This window comes from Cimex lectularius, unplaced genomic scaffold (genome assembly GCF_000648675.2).
Source record: "Cimex lectularius strain Harlan isolate CLEC.00 unplaced genomic scaffold, Clec_2.1 scaffold207, whole genome shotgun sequence".
In the NCBI taxonomy this organism is placed as follows: domain Eukaryota; kingdom Metazoa; phylum Arthropoda; class Insecta; order Hemiptera; family Cimicidae; genus Cimex; species Cimex lectularius.
This window is the reverse complement of record NW_019392835.1, coordinates 595,047-616,761: the sequence shown is the minus strand read 5'-3', so window position 1 is coordinate 616,761 and position 21,715 is coordinate 595,047. Positions and strand designations below refer to the sequence as shown.

The following is a 21,715-nucleotide window of genomic DNA, read 5'->3' as shown; positions in this document are numbered from 1 at the left end:
ATAAAGATCGAAACGTTGGCACGATAAAGAAAATGTTTTTCTGAAACCTACATCACACCAGACCGCATCTCACGATTTCTAAATAAATATCGATTAACGGTCACTAATCACCACACTAATCTTTATAGCAAAAAAAAAGACATTTTACGAAAAATACGGACGAAATCAACAAAAGCTCATCCAATTTCTTATTTTATATGTTTTACTCTCATGGTAAAATTGGGAAAAAATTGTTTTATCAAAAAACCACTTCTGATTCGTTTAAAGTATACTTTTAAGCTTTTAAATATGAATATTTATACTGATAAAAAAATACATGTTTTGAGGATGGATAAGCTACCAAAAAAAGTATCATTTTTTCTCCGATTTCCGGTGTTCCGGTTAAATATACTAACTCCGCTCGGTTTTATCCTAATTTGACTATTACTACAGTCGGAAAGCTGAATTTTTCATTTCAAACTTGTGCCAGCATCGTTACTGGTGAGAAAATAAAGATTAAATCGACAAAAACTCCCTAAACCTTTTATTTTACCTCTCCGGTTCAGATCTCTTACGCCAGGTTTGTTTCCTGTAAACCCTACCGTGAATCGGTGAAGTTGTTTCACGGTTTAAGTGATTTTTGAGGGAAAAACCAGAGTTTTGAAGCGCAAAAATTTGTATTGGGCTCTACAAAAAGCGAATGTAAACTTCGTTTCTAGCTGCACTACTTTGAAAAGATTTGTAATAAAAGCTTGGATAAGGTTAATTTAATACTATTATATTTTTCTAACTTAAATTGTACTCCTACAAAGTAATGGTATAGAATTTAGCTATTTTTAATTTAACCTACTTATACAAAAAAGTAGCTACTTAATCACTAGGCAGCATAGGATTATCAAACCTATGTATCACAGGGGCAATGAGAACAACCCTACAAGTGCACTAAAACTCTGCTAAACCTACCTCCACTGGAAACGTTTATACAGGAGAGGCTGGGAAAAGCTCATTTAGGCTCCAAAAACAGTCAAACCGGATATGAACTAAATAATTCGGGCAAACAGCCACAATTAATAAAATCAGACACCCATTCGTAGAAATGGGTTCTGACTATAAGATACCGGAAACGTTTTTTACAACATTCTATAAAGTAAGGAGAGGAAGAATTCAGGAGAGCATCAGATACAACGATATGATATACAGATGGCTCCAAAACAAACGAAAGAACCGGATTTTCTGTACAAGCCCGAAACATGAGCAATCAAACTCATTAGGGAAGTACACTTAGGTCTTTCAAGCAGAAATACATGCCATAAAAATGGTGCCCTTGTTTTTTTATGAATTTGCCCCACGGGCAAAAAAATCCTCGTAAGATCTGACAGCCTAGCAGCTATTAAATCATTAGCACGTAAAAAAATCACATCAAAATTAGTCAGTTCATGCATCCAAAATCCCCAAAACCTGGGGAAACACAACAACGTGATGATATCTCGGTTGCCAGGACACAGAGGAATTTTGGGTAACCATTTAACCTAACAAAAAAAAGTCTTTTCAGAGGATCTTCGGAAGAGGTTAAAACAGAGAAAACTTCCTTACGGTTTTCGCCGAGCTTTCGACAGTTTTATACTGTCATCTTCAGGGCCTGTTTTATTATCATATAAACAAACAANCAGGCCCTGAAGATGACAGTATAAAACTGTCGAAAGCTCGGCGAAAACCGTCAGGAAGTTTTCTCTGTTTTGACCTCTTCCGAAGATCCTCTGAAAAGACTTCTTGTATCCAGCAGGTCGATAATCTAGTTCATCGTTACACTAACAAAAAAAGTTTAGGGAATGAAATTGTATCAGCGACTACTAGCTGAACTAGGAAACTAGGAAGGTACAATAAGCCAAAGGCAGCAGTGTCTGGGGAGCATAAACCCCGCTTCCTAGTATCCTCATTACCATTACCAACAGAACACTTTGAAAAAATTTGGGATAAAAGCTTGGATAAGGTTAATTTAATGTCTATTATATTTTTCTAACTTAAATTGTACTCCTATAAAGTAATGGTACAGAATTGAGCTATTTTTAATTTAATCTACTTATCAAATCAGAGTAGATTAAATAATTAAATGGTTGATAACGTTGTAAATAAATTAAATCAGAATGATTGCTTTTGGAAATTTGAGAAATTTCTCATTAATTAATAAAAAAATATAAAAGAATTTAAATATTTGCATTTTTTTATGGAACAAAAGTTGAGATTTGTATTATCAGCTCAGCCTGAATTGCTATTTTATGCCGGGTTTGATATCCATAAATGGGAGAGAATCCCGATATCGGGAATCGTGCAAAAGGCGCACGGCTTTGACCCCGTTTCAACAGCGGCTCATCATTTCCACGTCCCGTTTACACCGATGTCTGAGTCGAGATAGCGAGATAGCACCGAGGCGTGTCAAAATAACAAGGGCGTACCCGGGATTGCACCGATTTCGGCCTGACGAAATTCCCTCCCTGGGGGGGTTCGGAGGCGTAAACACCCGGGGTAAAAGTCGACACGAACGAGGCCCTACGAGAGTCCAGGGTCGCTTTTGTCCCACGACCATTTCCGCCCGTCTCGGAAATAATAAAATCACAGGGTTTCGCCTCTACAACCCTTCGAGAAAGGATCTATAACAGACAAGGTCGACGGACCCACGCTTTGACCCTCTTCCACGACTATTTTTTGTTTTGTAAAGTTTGTTGTTAAGAAAAAATTCCTTTTAAAACGACATCGTGCGCATGCGATGTTAACGTTAATGAAAAATCTTCAAACTATTCTTATTTTTCGCGGTGCAGGATTTCAAAGTTTAGCACTGAACTTTTTACTGCCGAGTCTGTCAGGGAACATCCTTTTCTCCTTTTATATTATAGTAAAATCTGGTGTCCCCCAAGGAAATATTCTTGGCGCGATCCTCTTTATAGTACACACTTCTGACATTACCCAAATACAGACAAATACGACACGGCTATCCTCGCTTTTCACTCCAGCCAATCCATTGTAAGTTAATGTCTTCAAAGTCCCCTCACCCTATTAGAAAACAGGTATCGCAAATTGAGAATCAAAGTGAACAAAAGCAAATGTACTCTTGTCACTTTGCCTTCCATTACCGATTGAATGACATACGGATACCGACTACTGACATAGTTCGAGACCTGGGACTGTACATCGATAAAATACTGACGTGTAATCCACACACTCCCCTGAAACGACAAGACATGAACCGAAATTCTTGCTGAGTCTACTCGACCAACTACCACACCAAAACCTTAACAACAAACTGACCATTTATAAAACTCTCTTCCGATATGGACCTATGAAGTGGAAGTTTGGAGCTCACCAAACATCCCAATTTATGCCGTATCCCGTCTCAACAATCGCAAATTCTAAAAAAAAGAATTTAATGCTCCTTTCTAAGTCTTCATTAAAACCATTCACACTAATTTCCATATTCCATTCGTTCACTATAAGAACACTGAAGAAATTGACATCAGTCGTTGACGTGTGTGCAGTGTGAGGGTATATCACGACTTCTCCCATCATGTTTAATTTCATTTTATCCTATGAACTATTAAATTTATTTAGTGTAAGTAAAGTTGCAGGTGTAAATAATAATAACAAATAATAATTATTTCAGCATTTTCGAAAGTGCATCGGTGGCCGCAACGGTGTTGACACGGTGCTCATCACTGTCCCGAGTTCCCCTGAATTTTCCCCCACATTTTGTCTTTTCAAGATGAAAACAGATTCTCAAACACCCACGTAGTGAATTAAATCCAATATCACTTGGTTTTGTAAAAATAAATCGCTTTTTGATATACTGGATTCTTCAGATAACACTCTAACTTAGAAGCCGCATTTCATTTAAATTTACGACCCGAACTCATTGCCAAAACAGTTTTGACGAATAAGTTAGGTGGTTTCTTTACAATTTATTGGTAGTTTGGTCGTATCCTATCCTGGTATGCCTAGGATAGCTCACCTGGTCTGTCAGACGCATTCATTTCATCATCATCAGGATTTGAAATAAGATGATGATTGATGAATCGAATACTCCTTTGACCTCTAACTCTAACCACCAAAAGCTGTACAAACGTTATATTTTACGTTTTAATCTAACCACATAAAGTAGGCAAAAAACTTTTGTCGAAAAAAAATACTTCTAATTCGTTTTAAGCACCCTTTAGAAACCTTTGAACACGAATTTTTATATGAAACAAAAATAGACACTTTCGGGCTGGATTAGCCATTTGTCCAGTGTTACAGTTAAAAATAGACAACTCGTCTAGATTTTATGAAATGTCCACGACATTACAATCATTGTTAAGTTGCAATTAAGTTCTGGTTCGGTATTTTGATCACGACAGAAAATTTATAGAAATAAATTAATTATGTTCAAAAAATCCTCCTTTTCCCAAGTTTCTTTTCAATTTTACAACAAATAGTCGAAAAATAAGACGAAAAAATGAAGTTCAACGTATTAATTTTTGATTCAGCAATTCACAATGAAATTTGTTAATTATTTGGGTGAAAACATCCCCCTCCGAGCTAATAAAAGTCGTAGCGAACGGTTGAGACCCGTCGGGCAGCATTCCTCCGATCGAAACTGGGTTTTGACAAAAGGGTTTATGCTAAAAGGCCTCTCGGTTTCTTTTTCAAGCTGTTGCTTTCATCCAAAACTTGCTCCAGGTCCAGTTTCAATTTTTATTCCTGCATAATCGATCTACGGTAGTAGGATCAGAATTTTGTCGGTAAGTCGTCGGGTTTTCAACCTTTCTGATTTTATCTCATTTGAAGAACGTAAGGGGGCATAAGGGTATAAACATTAGACAATTGAAACGATATTATAATTCGAAATGAATGTTAAAAATAAATGAAAAGTGCCAAAAATCAGTTAAGGTTCAGAGTGAAATCTTCTATAGCCAAAATATGAAATTTTTGTCTCAAGGCTCTTTTTCACAAGTAAATTTGTGGCTCAAAACACTTAACAAACTCGTTTCATCAAAAAACGTACTAGTGTAAAAGGGCTATGATAAGTTTTTTGTTTTAAATCTTTGATAAAAGAGTCAACAGCGCTCCACGTGTTGACGAAATATGGTATCTAGCAATCTATAAATCATAAATCCAGAATTAGTTAGGTTTGGTTAGGTTAGGTTAAGAAATGTTTAAGTTAGGTTAGGAAATTGTTAGGCTTGATTAAGTTAGGTTAGGAAATGATTATTTTAGGTTAATAATGATTAGGGTGGCTAGATTGGTTAGGTTAAGAACTAGTGTAGTTAGGTCAGGAAATTGTTAGGTTTGGTTAGGTTAAGTTTTAAAATGGTTAGGTTTGGTTAGGTTATGTTAGAAAATGGTTAGGCATGATTAGATTAGGAAATGATTAAGATAGGTTAATAAATGGTTAGCTTTAATCTCTCTTCTTCCAGCTAATGATGAGCAATGTTTAGTTGTTATACCACTATAAGTGAAAAAAGTAATTCATGAAAAACGCCCAAAATACTTACTTTATAATAGAAAGTAAACCAAAACATTTGTTTATGAAAAATACAAACATTAAAGTCCTTAAATACGAATTTTTATAGTAAAACTAAAAATAGACATTTTTAAGATAGATTATCCAGCAATTTTATTTTCTCTGATGTACAGTTTTGAACGGTTGGAAAGGCAAATCTCCCTTCTCTCAGCATTTGTTAACAATTTTTAGAAGTTATGTCAGAAGTAAGAAAAATAAGGATGAAATCAACAAAAACTTCTCAAACGTTTTATTTTATGGTAAAATAGAGTAAAAAAAATTAAATTATCCAGATTTGTTTGCACTCTTTAAAGCCGATAAATACGAATTCTTATGGGAAACAAAAAGTAGACTCTTTCGGGTTGGTAAAATCAGGGGGAATTTTTTCCTCCGATGGCCGGAGTTCGACCAAAAAAAATCCTAACTCCATTTAATATTATTTATTTTATTTTATTTTTTTTAGTTTATGCCAACAATGTTTAGATGTTATGTCATTTTAAGTGAGAAAAATAAAGATGAAAACAACCAAAACTCCTCAAAAGTCTTTTTTATACGTATTACGCCCCTAGTAAAGTAGGCCAAAAAATTTTGGATAAAACCAATTCTTATTTTTTTAAGCCTTTAAATACGACTTTTTATTGCAAACAAAAAATAGACATTTTTGGACGGACTTCCCTAAGTGATATTTTTGCTTCCAATGACCGGTGTTATTGTTATAAATAAATAATTCCTCTGGACTTATTCAAATATGAAATTTTACTTTATGTATGAAACCTAATTTGTCTTCTTTCAGATTGAGCAAACAACGTTTAAATTTTATCTCGTTATTGGAACAATAAGGATGAAATTGACAAAAAAGTCGATTAATTTCAAGCACCCTTTAAAGCCTTTTAATACGAATTTATTATATCAAACAAAAAAATGGCCCTTTTACGAAAAATAAGGGTGAAATCAACAAAAGCTCCCCACACGTCTTATTTTTCGCTCGCTCATGCAAAAAATTTTGTAAAAAAAACTTTTCGGATTCATATTTAGCAGCGTTTAAAACCCTTAAATCGGAGTTTTTATAGGGAACAAAAAATCAATAATCGTGCGCTGTATTGGCCAAAGGGAATTTTTTATCCGATGTCCAGTGTTCAAGTTAAAAATACATGTAGTCTGGATTATATCAAAATGCGAATTTATTACAACAGTTGGAAAGCTAAATTTTTATTTTTTCGAATTATGTCAACATCGTAGTTGGTGAGAAAATAAGGATTAAATCAATAAAACACATTCAATGTTTTATTTGATATCCTCTGGTTCTGATTTATCTACGACGACTAGGTTTGTTCCATTTACGTATATTTTACAGGGTTCTAGAATCGTATAAACCCTCCTGTGGATTGGTGAAGTTGTTTTAAAGTTATGATTTATGTGATTTTCGAGGGAAAATCGGCGGTATTTGAAAGGCGGAAAATTGATGGAAAAAATTTATTTTTCAATTTTCCCGAATTTGTATTCAACAAAAACTACGCACAAGGAAACAAATATAATGAAAATAAAACCAATCACACACAAATTGATAGAAAAGAAAAAATAGCGAGGGTGGGGCTGACCGAAACTAACATAAAATATTTACATTCAATTAATTAAGGTTTTAAGTTGAGATAAAAAAAGTCAGTGTCACGAGCGGGATTCGAACCCACGACCTTCGGCTTGATACGCCGCTGCTCTACCACTTGAGCTATCGTGACTTCGATCCCCTCGGGCACTAACTTCCTATCTCAACCCCACCTTTTGAATTTTCCCTCCTTTTTGCCTTGTCCTCCAAACTTTTTCATTTGTAATTTTAATTAAATATACTTTTTATCTAACGTCTTGGTTTTTCATCTCAACAATATTTTAGATAAAAATTATAATCTAGTAAAATTATCACAACCTTTTCAGTTAATTAAGGTTTTGGTTGAGATAAGAAAGTCAGTGCCACAAGCCAGGTTCGAACCCACGATCTTAGGCTAAATACGCCGCTGTTCTACCACTTGAGCTACGTGACTTCCATCCACTCGGACATCAACCTCCCATCTCAACCCCACCTTTTGAATTTTCCCTCCTTTGTGCCATTTATCAAATGTGTAATCGGATTGGATTCTCGGCGACAAATGAAAAAGGTGGAGGAAAAGGCAAAAAGGAGGGAAAATTCAAAAGGTGGGGTTGAGATGGGAAGTTAGTGCCAGAAGGGATCGAAGTCACGATAGCTCAAGTGGTAGACTAGCGGCGTATCAAGCCGAAGGTTGTGGGTTCGAATCCCGCTCGTGACACTGACTTTTTATCTCAACTTAAAACCTTAATTAATTGAATGTTATTAATTGGTCAAGCGGAACACGAAAAAATAGTGAATTTAATAAAATATTTACGTTTATGCATGTGTATTTTTTCAATAATTGAATTTTCGTGTTGTAACTGGCTTAACACCAAAGATGCCATGGCTATTACTGCGTACATTATTTTCTTTATTTCTGTTTTACAGTCAGAAATCCAGGCGTCCAGCAAGGGAGCATTCTTGGTCCCATCCTACAATTTATACTGCTGGCCTGCCGATACATCCCAACACCATCCTTACAACATCCAATATCCAGAAGCATCCAAACCACAAGCCACCTGCAATATCCGGAACAACCTGAGCTCATTGAAGAATGGTGCAAAACGGGAAAATGAAACTGAACGAGTACAAATTCACCCAAATTACGTCCACGCTAAGCAAACATCTTTACCAACCTATACGTTAACAGTAAAGAACTACTGACTATACAAATAACATACCTACGTACGTCGAGGGGACCGCGGTAGCCGAGTGGTTAGCATGAGAGACTCTCACGCCGCGGTCGTGGGTTCGATTCCCACCGTCGCCTCTGGCCCTTTTTTCACAATAACCCCCCCAAATTTGAACACACATATATGAATTGTCACATGGCTAATATGCATAGTTCATAACGCCAAAAAAGAAAAAAAAATACCTACGTAGACTGATGTGAAATAATCACACAAGACTAAAACGACAAGAACTAAGTTGACGATTTGGACAACTACGAAGACTTATAGGACCAAAATCAAACATGACTGTAAAGAACAAAATCTATACTAAACATTACTTGGACGAATTCGAACATATAGAGCTGTGGGGCTACCAAGCCATCCGACGAATCCAAGCATTACAAAGTCCTCGGAAGAATTTTCCAACTTCACCATCCACAATGATCTTAACATTCTCTTCGTCCAAGAATTGATTCGTTCCCCCTTCCTCATGTTTCACTCCTGTTTTCTAACCCATCCTAACCCTACTGCGAGAGCATCTGGAGCCCTTCAAACTTCTTAATATATCTCTAACCTGTCTATCTATAATGACCTTGACCTTCCACGCTTCTTCAAGTTTTACTCCAATCGTTCAATTCATGGATGGTTTACTCCATCCTGCTCAAATCCTCTCCACGATTTTCCATTCCAAAAACCCTCCAAGTCGCCTCAAACGACGATGGCTCCAAGACCTCCTCGCCATAACCCGATAACAAACTGATGCATTGCTTCTCATGATACGTGTCCTCTGGGTGCAATACTGGCCGTAGTTGTTTTGCCCGGAATTTTATAGCATTAAGAACAATCTGGAATGTGTATTATTCATGTAAAGGGAATAATTGTTTGGTTTACCGCTGTTTTGAAACATATCGTTCTAAGTACGAGTGCTTGCAACAAACTATAAAAACTTTTTAATAATGTAGTTACAATTCTTCACGAGCGTTACTATGCTTATAAATCCATTGTTCTTTTGTCGAAGGCCTCTTTCTTCCCGGCAGAATTAAAACAATCCGATTCGACAGTTCATTGTCGTAGGTTGAATCGATGTTTCTTTTCTAATTTGCACACTTCAATTCGTGCTGTTCGGTTAGGTTTTCTTTAGGTCGAAAAACAGGAAAAGCCGTGGGGATAAATTGGGCCCTCGGAAGGGGATTCGTACTAAAACTGGCTTTCGTCTACTATTACCACCGTGATTTGCTATTTTGCCTAATGCTTAAAGGAAGTGAAAATTCCTTTTATAAGCCCATCGTTTGTAAATCGGCCGAAACCGCCAGTCACTGTTTGTTTTTTCCGGTGGAGTGTTTTATTTAAAAATATAGCTCCGAGGGGGTCAAACCTCTGACTTTCAGAGTGGAAAGTGTTAGGCAAATCACGAGATTCCGGATCGGTTTCGGTTGTTTTCGAAGAGAAAATTATTGTTTAATGTATTTTTATTTGTATCGTGTTTCAACGTCGTTAAACGTAACACCGTTGGTACTTTTTTACAAACAGAAGTAAATTAAATAAATTTGTCCTTGTCAGCCATAAGATCGATTTTACCTGGATTTTTCGTATGTCCTACGGCCGATGAAAAGCGTGGCTGCATTTCCCGCTTTTGCCTAATTTAAAATAAATCATCTGCAGCCTTCAACAATCACCCACCTCGGGTTTTCGATGTCAGGGGTCAGACCTCGATCTTATCTCTTATCGAGGTTGGGCTCCACAGTTAGGTATTTTCAGCCCCCCAACGCACCAGTTTCTAAATCTAAACCACTTAAATGCATTCTTTCGCCATCAATTGAGAGTCTATGGGATACTCAATATTTCGCCATCGTTTCACTACACACGCAATCACGCTAATAAATTAATTCAGTCTTAATACACAGAAAAAGGAACATCAAATAAGATATATGTCACAACTGTGAACAATAAAATAGGCCTGTTTTCTGTACTAAATGCTCTTTATATGGAGCCAAGCCATTTCCTTTCTTTTAAGGGGAACACATCGAGCGACCAAAAGTAAGTCTCCATTTGTCAACCTCGCTTGGCCTATTCTTATCCGCTGTTCTAACAATCGCATGGACATACGAACTAGTAACTAAATAAAACTAGACAAAAAATAAATTTTTAAGTGTCTCGGGATTTTTCACAAAAACGCACCAGTAAGAAAATATAGAGGGGCGGAAGTTAAAAACACCCTGTATAACTAATCTATTAAGGGAGTATGGGGTCAACATTCCGCCACCGGCCCCTGTCCACTACACATTCACGCTAATAAATACATTCAGTCTCAATATACCAAAATGGAAACAAGATATCTATCAGACTACGTGCAATAAAACCCTCTCGTTTTCTCCAAAAATGGAAATAAGGGCAATTACTATACACTATATGGTGCCAAAAAATTTTTTCCGATAAAATAATAGTTAAGGCAATAATATTTTTCTTTTTCTTTTAGAATCCCGTGTTAATCGATTTCCATTTAAAACCGCTGGAAGAGCTGGAGGTGCAGTCAAGATGGGGTAAATATTACAATCAGTATATTTTTTATGGTTTACATCGTGCAATCTATAGTTGAGTTTTGCTAATCCCAACTTTTCGGATTAGCATAAATTTGAATTAGAGTAATAAAGCAGAAGCCAGCAGGAAAAACTGGTCTGGTAGATTGTAAATGTAAAAATATGCTGGACGTTTTGTAAAAGCTGGATAAGGATGGTAATATAGATAAGTCGTTTCTGATCATTTTAATCTTCCTATCCTCGCAGTATTGGCTTGTCTGGCTCTTGGCTTCTTTCCATCTTCGGTTTTTAATAATAATTTTGGTCAAAACCCACAAATGGAGATAGCTAGAAGCCGAAACCGTTGACACAACAAAACAGCGACGATAAGTACTCCAAAACGATCGCAAAGGGACAAACTGCATGCTCTTTATTTTGAGCTGACTGCCGTTACAACCAGCACTGAAGATGGGACAAATCGGAACTCGTCTCACAGATCGAAACTATTGTATGGGACCAAACGGTAGGTTCATCACCTGGCAGACTTCACAATTTAAAGGTGAAAGTGTAGCAAAATAGTCAGTAGAGTTTGGTGTACGCAATGCCACAATAACGTATTGTTACCACAAAAAAGCCACATTTTCTAAGGAAAAAAATCGTATTAGACGGAAATTTAATTTAGCTTTCAAATCACTGTACTTCTTTCAATCTCAGTCGATTTTTGTAAATCTATTTTAAAAGTTGAAAAAAAAATTCTGATGTTCCACAAAGTTGAGATATTTTTCTAAGGGCGTTGGACTTGTTTTGGTGTAGTCAAGCTGTACGGGCGAACCGCATGAATTTCTTCGTTCAACCGAATCCACTTTTCGTCTTCAGTCACACTCCGCTTCAAACATTGATCCGAGTTTTCCCCCATGCTAAACCCATCGGGAAACGTGCCGGGGAAAAATTTCCTTCAATCACGAAGTATAAAAAAAACATATTCGAACTATTGCATTTAGTAAAAATGCTCATTTTTGACGTATCAAAATTGGACGTTTATTTAACCTACTGTTATACTAGAAAACATCCTACGTAGTACTTACTATATAATTCTAAAATCGTCCTGTTTGACATTATTTCCTAGTTAGACGATATCCCTTCTGTACTATCAAAGCTGGCGTCCTACAAGGGACGATCCTTGCACCACAACTTTTAACGATATATACTGCTGGCATTACTACCCTCCCAGAAATTACTTGGCTAATGATCCATACTTCCACTATGTTGCAAAAGGTTCTACGCCACGATTATGAAACCTATGGACATATGGTATCAAACTTTGGGAGCCAACCAAGCGCTTAAACTCCCCACGCTTCCAAAGATTCCGACCAAAAGGCCGTAGAAAAATTGTTAACCCTTTTTTCTATGTATAAAGCCTCACCTTTCACTTAATATCCCCTTTGTTGCAGAAGCAGCGAAAGCCAATTTAAAAAAAATACCCCCAATCATATGCTTTGGTCCGAACCAACACCATGAACACAAGAAACTCAAAAAAAGTTTTTAAAAAAAATACACCTCTCTCCTTTAGCTTATTTTGCAACATATTCAAAATTAGAGGTGGTGCTGGATGGTGGTCAGCGGGTCGGTGATCTATTCAAAAGCAAACAGTTCCTCACTGAAGATGGCGCAATGAAAACGGACCCAATCAGTGACCTATTGCTCGTTCGGCATGATACTAAAAATTGTAAAATTTCCCCATGTTGTCGGAGAGGTGATGAAACCTGAAATGCTACCTATCGTTTTCGTCTGTCTAGCCTCGCTATGTTGGTCTATCAGCGTTTCGGCATTTCATTAGCTCCAGTGCGTAGGGATGGACTATAAACAGGGTGAGGGAAGTCGTGCTTTAATAAAGGTCTCGGTCATTCTTTCCTCTCTTTCAGAGATAACACAGACCAAAATAGTCATACTAAAGTAGAAACTGAAAATTTTCTAACTAATCCTTCTTGACAGCGAAGAATCCTTTAGTCCAAAACGACCGATCTGTCCTATTTTGGCTGCCGTCTTAAAGCACAATTCTCATATTCATAGAGCCAAGGAGTTGCACCTTTCAAATAAGTAGAACCCCCAACGTGCTGGACACATACGCAGGCTTTGGCCAAAAAGACCTCTGTCAGCCTATTCTTAATCGGGGAGGATGGGAGGATCCTCTTCTTCTAGGAGTCTGGTCATCGTGATCAATACGTAAAATAATATACACTAAATATTTTCATCCAATATAATTATATCCGATATTGATGATGATGATAAATACTAGGAAGTCGGGGGTTTTTGTTCTCCAAGCACCGTAGCCTTCTGGCTTATTGTACATTCCTAGTTCCTTTGTTTAGTGCAATCGATTCGATCCTTCTCTTAAGGAGTGCTGGGTCATTGACTGTCGTTGACAATTCCCTTGATTTTCTTTGTATCCCAGGTTATATCTCCATTGAGCGGTGGTTTCGCATTCGACAATGACATGAGTGACAGTTTCTTTCTCTTCATTACATAACCTACAAATTGGGTCATCATTGAATATACCTATGTTATGAAGGTCTTTTCTCAGATGCCAATGACCGGTAGTCTTATCATTCTGAGTTTAGCCATGTCTAACTGTAGCAGTGAGTCTTGGTGAGGATTGTTTCAGCCTGTGTCGAGCACCTTTAGAGTTTAACCACTTCCCATTTTGTCTTTTTTGGATCCATTATCTGGACATTCTGTTTGTTTTTGATATCCCAATAATTGGTCCAGGACCTTGCAGATCCTCCTCTGGCCAGTGGGTCTGCTTGATCATCACCCGACATTCCCTCGTGTACTGGTACCCACGACATCATCATCATTGTATTCACTGATTTTGGAGAAGTTGTATGTATTCATTGACTTCACTTTCTTATGTCCTAGTGCTTTTATGGCTTCATGTCTGATCTTATTTTGGTCATTGTAACTTCTGTAAGCATGTATTACAGCTTGAAGGACCAAGATGTACTTCTCTAACGAATTTTGGGAGGTGTTTGTCCTTCTTATCCCAATTATAGTCTCCGGGATCCTTGTCTTGCCAGTTTCTCTGCCACCAAGATATCACCAGGTTGAGTTTCCCCAGGTTTTAGTGATTTCGAATGGAGGATTCTATGTTTGTTTTTATTATTCCAATAATAGATTCAGGGCCTATGATGTTGCGGATCCTCCTCTGGCCAGTGTGTCTGCCTTTTCGTTATCCAAAATTCCCTCGTCTTCTGATACCCCAAGATATTATCGGGTTGTTATGTTTCGCCAGGTTTTGGAGATTTTGGATGCATTAACTGATTCATTTCAATAAGATTTTTTACATGCTAATGCTTTAATAGCTTAATGGCTATCCGATATAAAGCATTGAATTTGGTGAGGGTTGTTTAGCATAAGCTTACTTTGTCTAGCACCTCTAGATTGTATCCAATTCTATCTTTTGTTTTTTTTGGATTGTGATCGTGGATTCATTGTTTGTTTTTGATATCCCGAGAATTGTTTCAGGACGTATGGTCTTGTAGTTCCTCCTCTAGTCAGTGGGTCTGCTTGTTCATCACTCAAATTTCCTGTGCACTAGTACCCAAGATATCATCAAGTTACTGTGTTGCATATATTCACGGACTAATTTTGATGTGCTAACGCTTTAATAGCTGCTTCGCTATCGGGTCTCATGAGGATTTTTTATTAGTGAAAAGATCTCTTTTATGATTTTATAAGGCACAAGCGTCTAAGGCGCGAAAATGCTGATGAAGGGAACTGTCGAAAGCTCGACGATGGATCGAAGTCTTTTTAATATATTTAATTACGTGTTTGTGACATTGATGTTTTTCTTCAGTATAGATTGAAGGGCAGTTAGCTTGAGTTTTAATAAAAAATGGTTTCTTCATGTCCTTTCATGTAGTTTTAAAAAATCCATTTTGGATTAGCGTGGAAGTGAAAAACTCAAATTGCAAAACTGAAAAATGAAAGGCTGCCCTTCCTAATAAAATCTCGAATCGAATAAATCAAGAGGATCCACGCAATGAATTCTTGAACGAAACGATTCGATTGAATACTCCCTTAGACAAAGAGGCCATTGTATTTAACTGTATTATTACAAATTGATTTTGACGTCCTATGTTGCGTCGTCCCTTTCTCCGTACGTTTCTCGGGAACCGATTGACTCGAGGTCGATGGCATTTTAACGGCTGTTCCAATGGACTATAAACTTTCTTTATATCCTTGCTCGAGTACTTCGGAAGAACTACGATACGGCAGGACGGTCGATATTTCCTGCGCGCCATAAACTTGGCATGTCGATACGATAAATACAATTCATATTTGTACACTGGAATCATGTTTGGTTATTCATGAGGTGAAAGGTTCGAGTGTGGCCCATAAATACGATCTTTCACGCTAATTGATTAACACATGTGACAGTTACTGTCATCACTTCGTGGCCATGGACGGACGCTTTTTTTTTAACGCTTCCCTGTTTTCTGTATGTCATTCCGCTCAGTGGGTTCACTGTTTAATATTTATAAAAGATTTCTCTCATTACGTTCACCCGAGGATCCTCTGTGCATCCACAGTTTCGTTCTCACAAAATCACGACTCACCTATGAAATCTTTTGCACTTGTGAGCCGTCGAGGCCGTACTCGCGCTACGTGGACGGCATGGAGCCTTCCTTCATCCGACGCAAGGTCGTACGATCACCTTTTGTCCCACTTGTAAATTTGGCGGATTAAAAAATTATCACCTCTAAGGCCTTGACGACTAATCCTTCGACACTTTTATTCTTTATCGACATGAATCGAATCTGTTGGATCGTTGTGCTCGACGAATGTCACTATAATACCATTACACGTCCTTTATACACCCTGAAAATACATTGCATAACTGCATAACCCTGCAACTTCATCGCGCCTTGTACGAAAAATTACACAAAAAAAGACAGGTTATCATGTAATCAAGTGTGGAATCTATTTTTTAGGTCTGTAGGTAGAACCTGGGTTTGACGTTCACCCTGATCTGCTTAGGTTGCTTAGAGAGTGCTGGTTTTTTGACATTTCACCATCTTCCAGGTAAGGGTGATGTCAATGGCCCTTCTACCACTATATAACACTAACTCGCTGTAAATAAAGTATTGTACTACTTTAGGAAAATCAGGACAAGGAACTTCAACAGGACTTTGAAACTACTACCATTAATTCACAAGGTTAACAAAGAGTAGCATCTACTTATAATATTGAAAATTTTGGTTTTCATAACCTTTTCATAACCTAACCTAACTTCATAACATCTTGCCCTAACTGGAGATTTTTAATTGTCCCTTTTTAGTTTAGGCAGAGTTTGTAGTATACTCCGCTCTTGAAGTGGAAATGTATACATTTTTAGAATAACTTTCATTAGAGAGTATTTTTATTTGTGTATATATATTTTTGTAAATAGATATTTTTCTATAGCCTTAACAGGCCTAACCTTGTAAATCCGCTGTTTTATAATTAATTACTTAAGTACACGCCCCAATCCCAGAATAAAGTTTATTTTTGTTTCCATTACCTAACCTAACCTAACCTGACTTAACTTGATTACCTCTTGCTGTTACAACTCGGCACCAAAGATCTTTAATTGTCCCTTTTTAGCGTAATTTTCATTAGAGAATATTTTATTTTGTACATATTTTTGTTACTACCGTTATTATGTATGACCGAACTATTTGTGTATAGCCTTATCAAGCCTGAATCCTGGCATATACGTTATATTCATAATTAATTATTCAAGGGGATTTTAAGACTCAGAATAACGTTTATTGTTCATTTTCATTAACAAACTTAACCATTCCTTACCGAACTCTCTTACCAAGCGTTCTTAACCTAACCTACCCATTCATAATCTAACCTACATTAACTTGAAATAACCTCTTGTACTTCTTTTTCAGACCTGAATCCGTATTGTAAAGAAATAATTGTTCAAGTGGACACCCTAGAAGTTTATTTTTACCATTTTTTTTAATTTTTTCTCCAAGCCCTAGAAGTTAAGATGTTTATTTTTCATATTCATTACGAAACTTAACCATTCCTGACCTAGCATGAAATTTCATAATCTAAGCATTCCTAACCGCAACTACCAATTCTAACCTGACCTACTCATTCTTAACACGTTCACTCCTAACCTAACTTTATTAACCTAAAGTTTATTTTGAGTTTTCATTACCAGACCTAACCTAACCTCACCATTTCCTAGCCTAACAAAACCTAACCATTTCTAGCCTAATCTAATCATTCCAACGGACCCCAACTTTAACCTAACTTAACTTAATTATCGGGTTGTCCGGAAAATAATGCAGGATTTTAAGTTTTCATTAAAAAAAATCTATATAAAATATTCTGTTTACGTTTACAGGATTACTCATTTGTATGAATGTCAACACTTATTAATCCTCTTCCAAATGATATTGTTTGTTTACCTCTGTAGCATTCCGCTACTTGGAAATAATTCAGTCATCCTTATAATGTCAAAGCGAGAATTTCGTACGATTTTCTTTTACGAGTTTAAACTCGGCCGAAGCGGAGCCCAAACGGCTAGAAACATTAACCAAGTCTGGGGCGAGGGTTGTGTTAATGAGTGCACTGTGCAAAGGTGGTTTAAAAAATTTCGGGAGGGAGATTTCAGCCTTGAAGATGAAGAAGGTCGTGGAAGGCCTTCCTCTCTTAATGATGATGTTCTGCGATCAGTGGTGGAAGAAAACCCCAAAACAACTGTTCGAGAACTTGCAGAGCAACTCAAAGTCAGTAAAACGACCGTCGCTGACCACCTCAAGGCGATTGGAAAAGTGAAAAAACTCGAAAATTGGGTTCCACACTCATTAAACGATCGCCAAAAAAATCAGCGCTTTGATGTTTGTGCATCACTTCTTTGTCGAAACAAAAATGACCCATTTCTGGCCAGAATTGTTACATGTGACGAAAAGTGGATTCTCTACGATAACACTAGACGTTCTGGACAGTGGCTCGACAAAGGAGAAGCTCCAATACATTTTCCAAAGCCCCCAACTCATCAAAAAAAGGTAATGGTTACGGTATGGTGGGCTTCATTTGGTTTAATACACTACAGCTTCTTAAATCCTGGCGAAACCATCAATGCTGAATCATACTGTAACCAAATTAATACCATGCATCAGAAATTGGCAGTAATGAAGCCCTCTTTGGTCAATCGGAAAGGGCCCATTTTGTTGCATGACAACGCTCGACCACATGTGTCACGTGTAACGTCACAAAAATTATTGGAGCTTGGCTATGAAACTTTGCCTCACCCACCCTACTCTCCGGACCTCTCGCCTACTGACTACCATTTTTTTAGACACCTGGACCACTACTTACAACACATAATATTCAAAAATCAAACGGAACTGGAAAATGCATTTATTGACTTTATCAATTCTAAAAATTCTGAATTCTACTCAGACGGAATTAATAAGTTACCAACACGTTGGGAGAAATGTATTGAGAGTATGGGAAATTATTTTGATTAAAGAACATTGCTTTAAAGTAACTAGTTTCTTTTTTTTTGTTTAATACCAAAATCCTGCATTATTTTCCGGACAACCCAATACTTCTTGATCTTACAACTCGGAACCAAAGATTTTTAATCGTTCCCGTTTACGTTAATTTTCATTAAAGTGTGTTTTTATTTTGTATGTACAAATTGTTGGAAACAAAAAAAAAATTGTTGAGTCTTATCAGGACTGAATCCTAGTAAATACCTTGTATTGATAATTAATTATTTAAGGGGACGCCCAAGCCTCAGGTTAAAGTTTATTGTTTATTTTCATTACCAAACCTAACCGTTCCTAACCCAATCACTCCTAACCTAACCTAAGTTGATTACCTCTCGCTCTTGATTTTTTTTTTACAAGCCAGTATCCAAGATCGTTATTGATAAAAATAAATAAAATTAAAATGAATAGAGAAATCATGCAAGTTAAATGTACATTATTGAATAAGCTGAATTTAATTTTGTTTTATTTTTGTGTATCGCATGGACGTCCTATTCCAATTGGCCTTGTTTTAATGTCGAAATCTGATATTATCCTATCAAATATGATACATTATCAGCCCTGGGTAATATTTTTTATAAGGTTTTTCAACCGTACGACTTCTCAACGGGATATCTGGCGGTTCTCGCTTGTCTTTTCTTAATTGTTTATCGTTGAAAGATGAAATCGATCAAACAAGATGTAAAATACCATAAGACAGTCATAGCTACAGATCTACAGGCCAACGAACCACAGAAAAATCTTTAACTTTCAAATCCACTTGTATAAAATATGGGCATCGTTGATATTGAAATATGAAATCATGTGTGAAACAATAAAGTAGCAAAGTAGGTTACAATATTTTTAGAAAAAACAAGGTGTAGATTTTTCTTTTGTACAAAACCTGTAGATACTTTTTTTTTCTTGGGGGGGGGGGTAACAAAAATATAATACTTCCCCCAAAACCTCCCCCCTTACGCCTCCGATTGTCTTTCGGGAAGTCATATAAATTACAACTTTAAAACAGGTTATTTGATCTACAGATTTACAGGGGTTTTGAGCCGTCCAAACTCCACATAATGGCTTAAATTTGGTTTCCGTAAATAAATCAGAATCGGAGATATAAAATAAAAAGTTTGAAGAGTTTCAGCTGAATTTTGAATTTTGATTGAATTTTTCTAATCTATAATCGCATAAAAACCAGTCTTTGCTTATATAGGTTCAAAGAGGAAGAAATCAGCTTTTTGCCGGTAGTGATAAGGTGGACATTGGGTAAAATAAAGTAAGGGGTTATATATTTTTAACTGGAACACTGGACATCGGAGATAAAAATGTGATTGGTAGAAAAATGATGAACCCCAAAAATCTGTATTTTTAAACTGCTACAAAAATTGGTATTAATGGCTTTAAAGAGAGCTGAAAACAAAACTAAATTCTTTAATTTATCAACATTTTTTTTAAATGTTCCTACACGACAGTTGAAAAATGGCAGAAAGGAGGGAAAATTCGAAAGATGGGGTTGAGATGGGAAGTTAGTGTCCGAGTGGATCGAAGTCACGATTGCACAAGTGGTAGAGCAGCGGCGTATTTAGCCGAAGATCGTGGGTTCGAACCTCGCTTGTGGCACTGACTTTCTTGTCTCAAACAAAACCTTAATTAACTGAAAAGGTTGTGATAATTTTACTAGATTATAATTTTTATCTAAAATATTGTTGAGATGAAAAGCCAAGGCGTTAGATAAAAAGTATATTTAATTAAAATAATGAAATCGGTCAATTATGACTTGTAAACATATATGAGTTGTAATAATGTTCAACTTGAATACAATCCACAGGACTTATGAATTTTTAATTGGAAAACTGTACATCAGAGAAAAAAAATTAACCCTGGCTAATGCAGAACAAAAAAGACATNGTCGGGTTCGAATGCAGGGCCGCTGGATTCGAACCCGGGACCTTACAGTGATGAGCGCCGTGTCAACGCCTAAACCATTGCGGCCACCGACTTACTTATTTTTCTCACTTATAATGACAGTACATCTAAGCGTTGTAAAAATAAGTTGAAAGAAAAAGAAAGATTCAGCTTTTTATCGGTTGGAATAGCGTTCAACTAGAACATAAGCCACTGGAGTTATGAATTTTTAAGTGGAACACCGGACATCAGAGAAAAAAGTATCCCTGGCTAATCCAGCTCAAAAATTTATACTGTTTTTTGCTATAAAAATTTCTATTTGAAGGCTTTAAAGGGGACTTAAAACGAATACGAATAGTTTTTCAAAAACGAAATTTTTTGCCTACTTTTATAAAAGTATAAAATAAGTATTTTGAGGGTTTTTTGTTGCTTTAATTTTCATTTTTCTCACTTACAATGAAAGACCATCTAACCAATGGCATAAGTTGAAAGAATAAAAACTCGGCTTTCCAATGGTTGTAATAACGTTCAAGTTGAATAAAATCAATAAATGAAATATTGAAATAAAAAATGATTTTTTTATTGGAAATCTGGACATCACAGGAAAATAAATTAACCTGGATTAAACCGGTCTAAATATCTCTAGTTTTTATTGCTACAAAAATACTTGTTGAAGGGTATTTATTTTGCTCACTCATAACAGCATAAGAGCTGATGGAATAGGGATTTACTTTCCAATGGTTGTAATAACGTTCAAGTAGAGTAAAATCAATAAATGAAATACAATATGAAATAAAATAAAAAATTCCAATTTTTTATTGGAAAACTGGACATCGTAGAACAATAAATTACCCCTGACAAAACTGGCCCAAATATGTCTATTTTTTATTTCTAAAAAAATATTTTTTGAAGGACTTAAAATAATGCTTAAAAGGAATCCGAATAGTTGATTAAAAAACAAGGTTTTTTTTGCCTGCTTTTTAAGAGTGTAAAAACGCATAAAATAAGACATTTGCGGGTTTTTTTGTTGCTTTAATTTTTATTTATCCCACTTATACTGTTGTAAGATCTAAATATTGTTGCCATAAGCTGAAAGAAGATATACTTACCTTTCCAACTGTTGAAATAACGTTCAACTTGAGCATAATCGACAGGAATTTTGAATTTTTAAGTAGAACACCGGACAACAGATAAAAAACGCTAGTCCAGCTCAAAAATCTCTATTTTTTATTTGCTATAAAAATTCCTATTTAAAGGCTTTAAAGGGTGCTTAGAACTAATCGGAATTGTTGTTTCAAAAACATAGTTTTTGCCCACTTTACTGGAAGGGTTTTTATAACTTTTGATAAAACTAATCTGATTTCATACGACCCCGATTTCTCTTTTATTATCCTACTTAAAAAAATGAATTCGAATCATATACAATAACCTTGAAATATGTGCCGAACAAA

General features: G+C 36.3%; 1 protein-coding gene across 4 annotated transcripts in view; it reads left to right on the top strand.

The window, feature by feature from the left end:
* LOC106667157 (torso-like protein) overlaps nt 1–21,715 on the top strand; it is a 112,740-nt gene that overhangs the window by 31,642 nt on the left and 59,383 nt on the right. For 3 of the 4 annotated variants that reach the window (XM_014394889.2, XM_014394888.2, XM_014394887.2), the window contains exon 2: nt 10,779–10,842. The exons of the other annotated variant lie outside the window; for it this stretch is intronic. The gene's annotated coding sequence lies outside the window, so the exon portion shown is untranslated. The remainder of the gene's footprint in view (nt 1–10,778; nt 10,843–21,715) is intronic. 4 annotated transcript variants of the gene reach the window in all.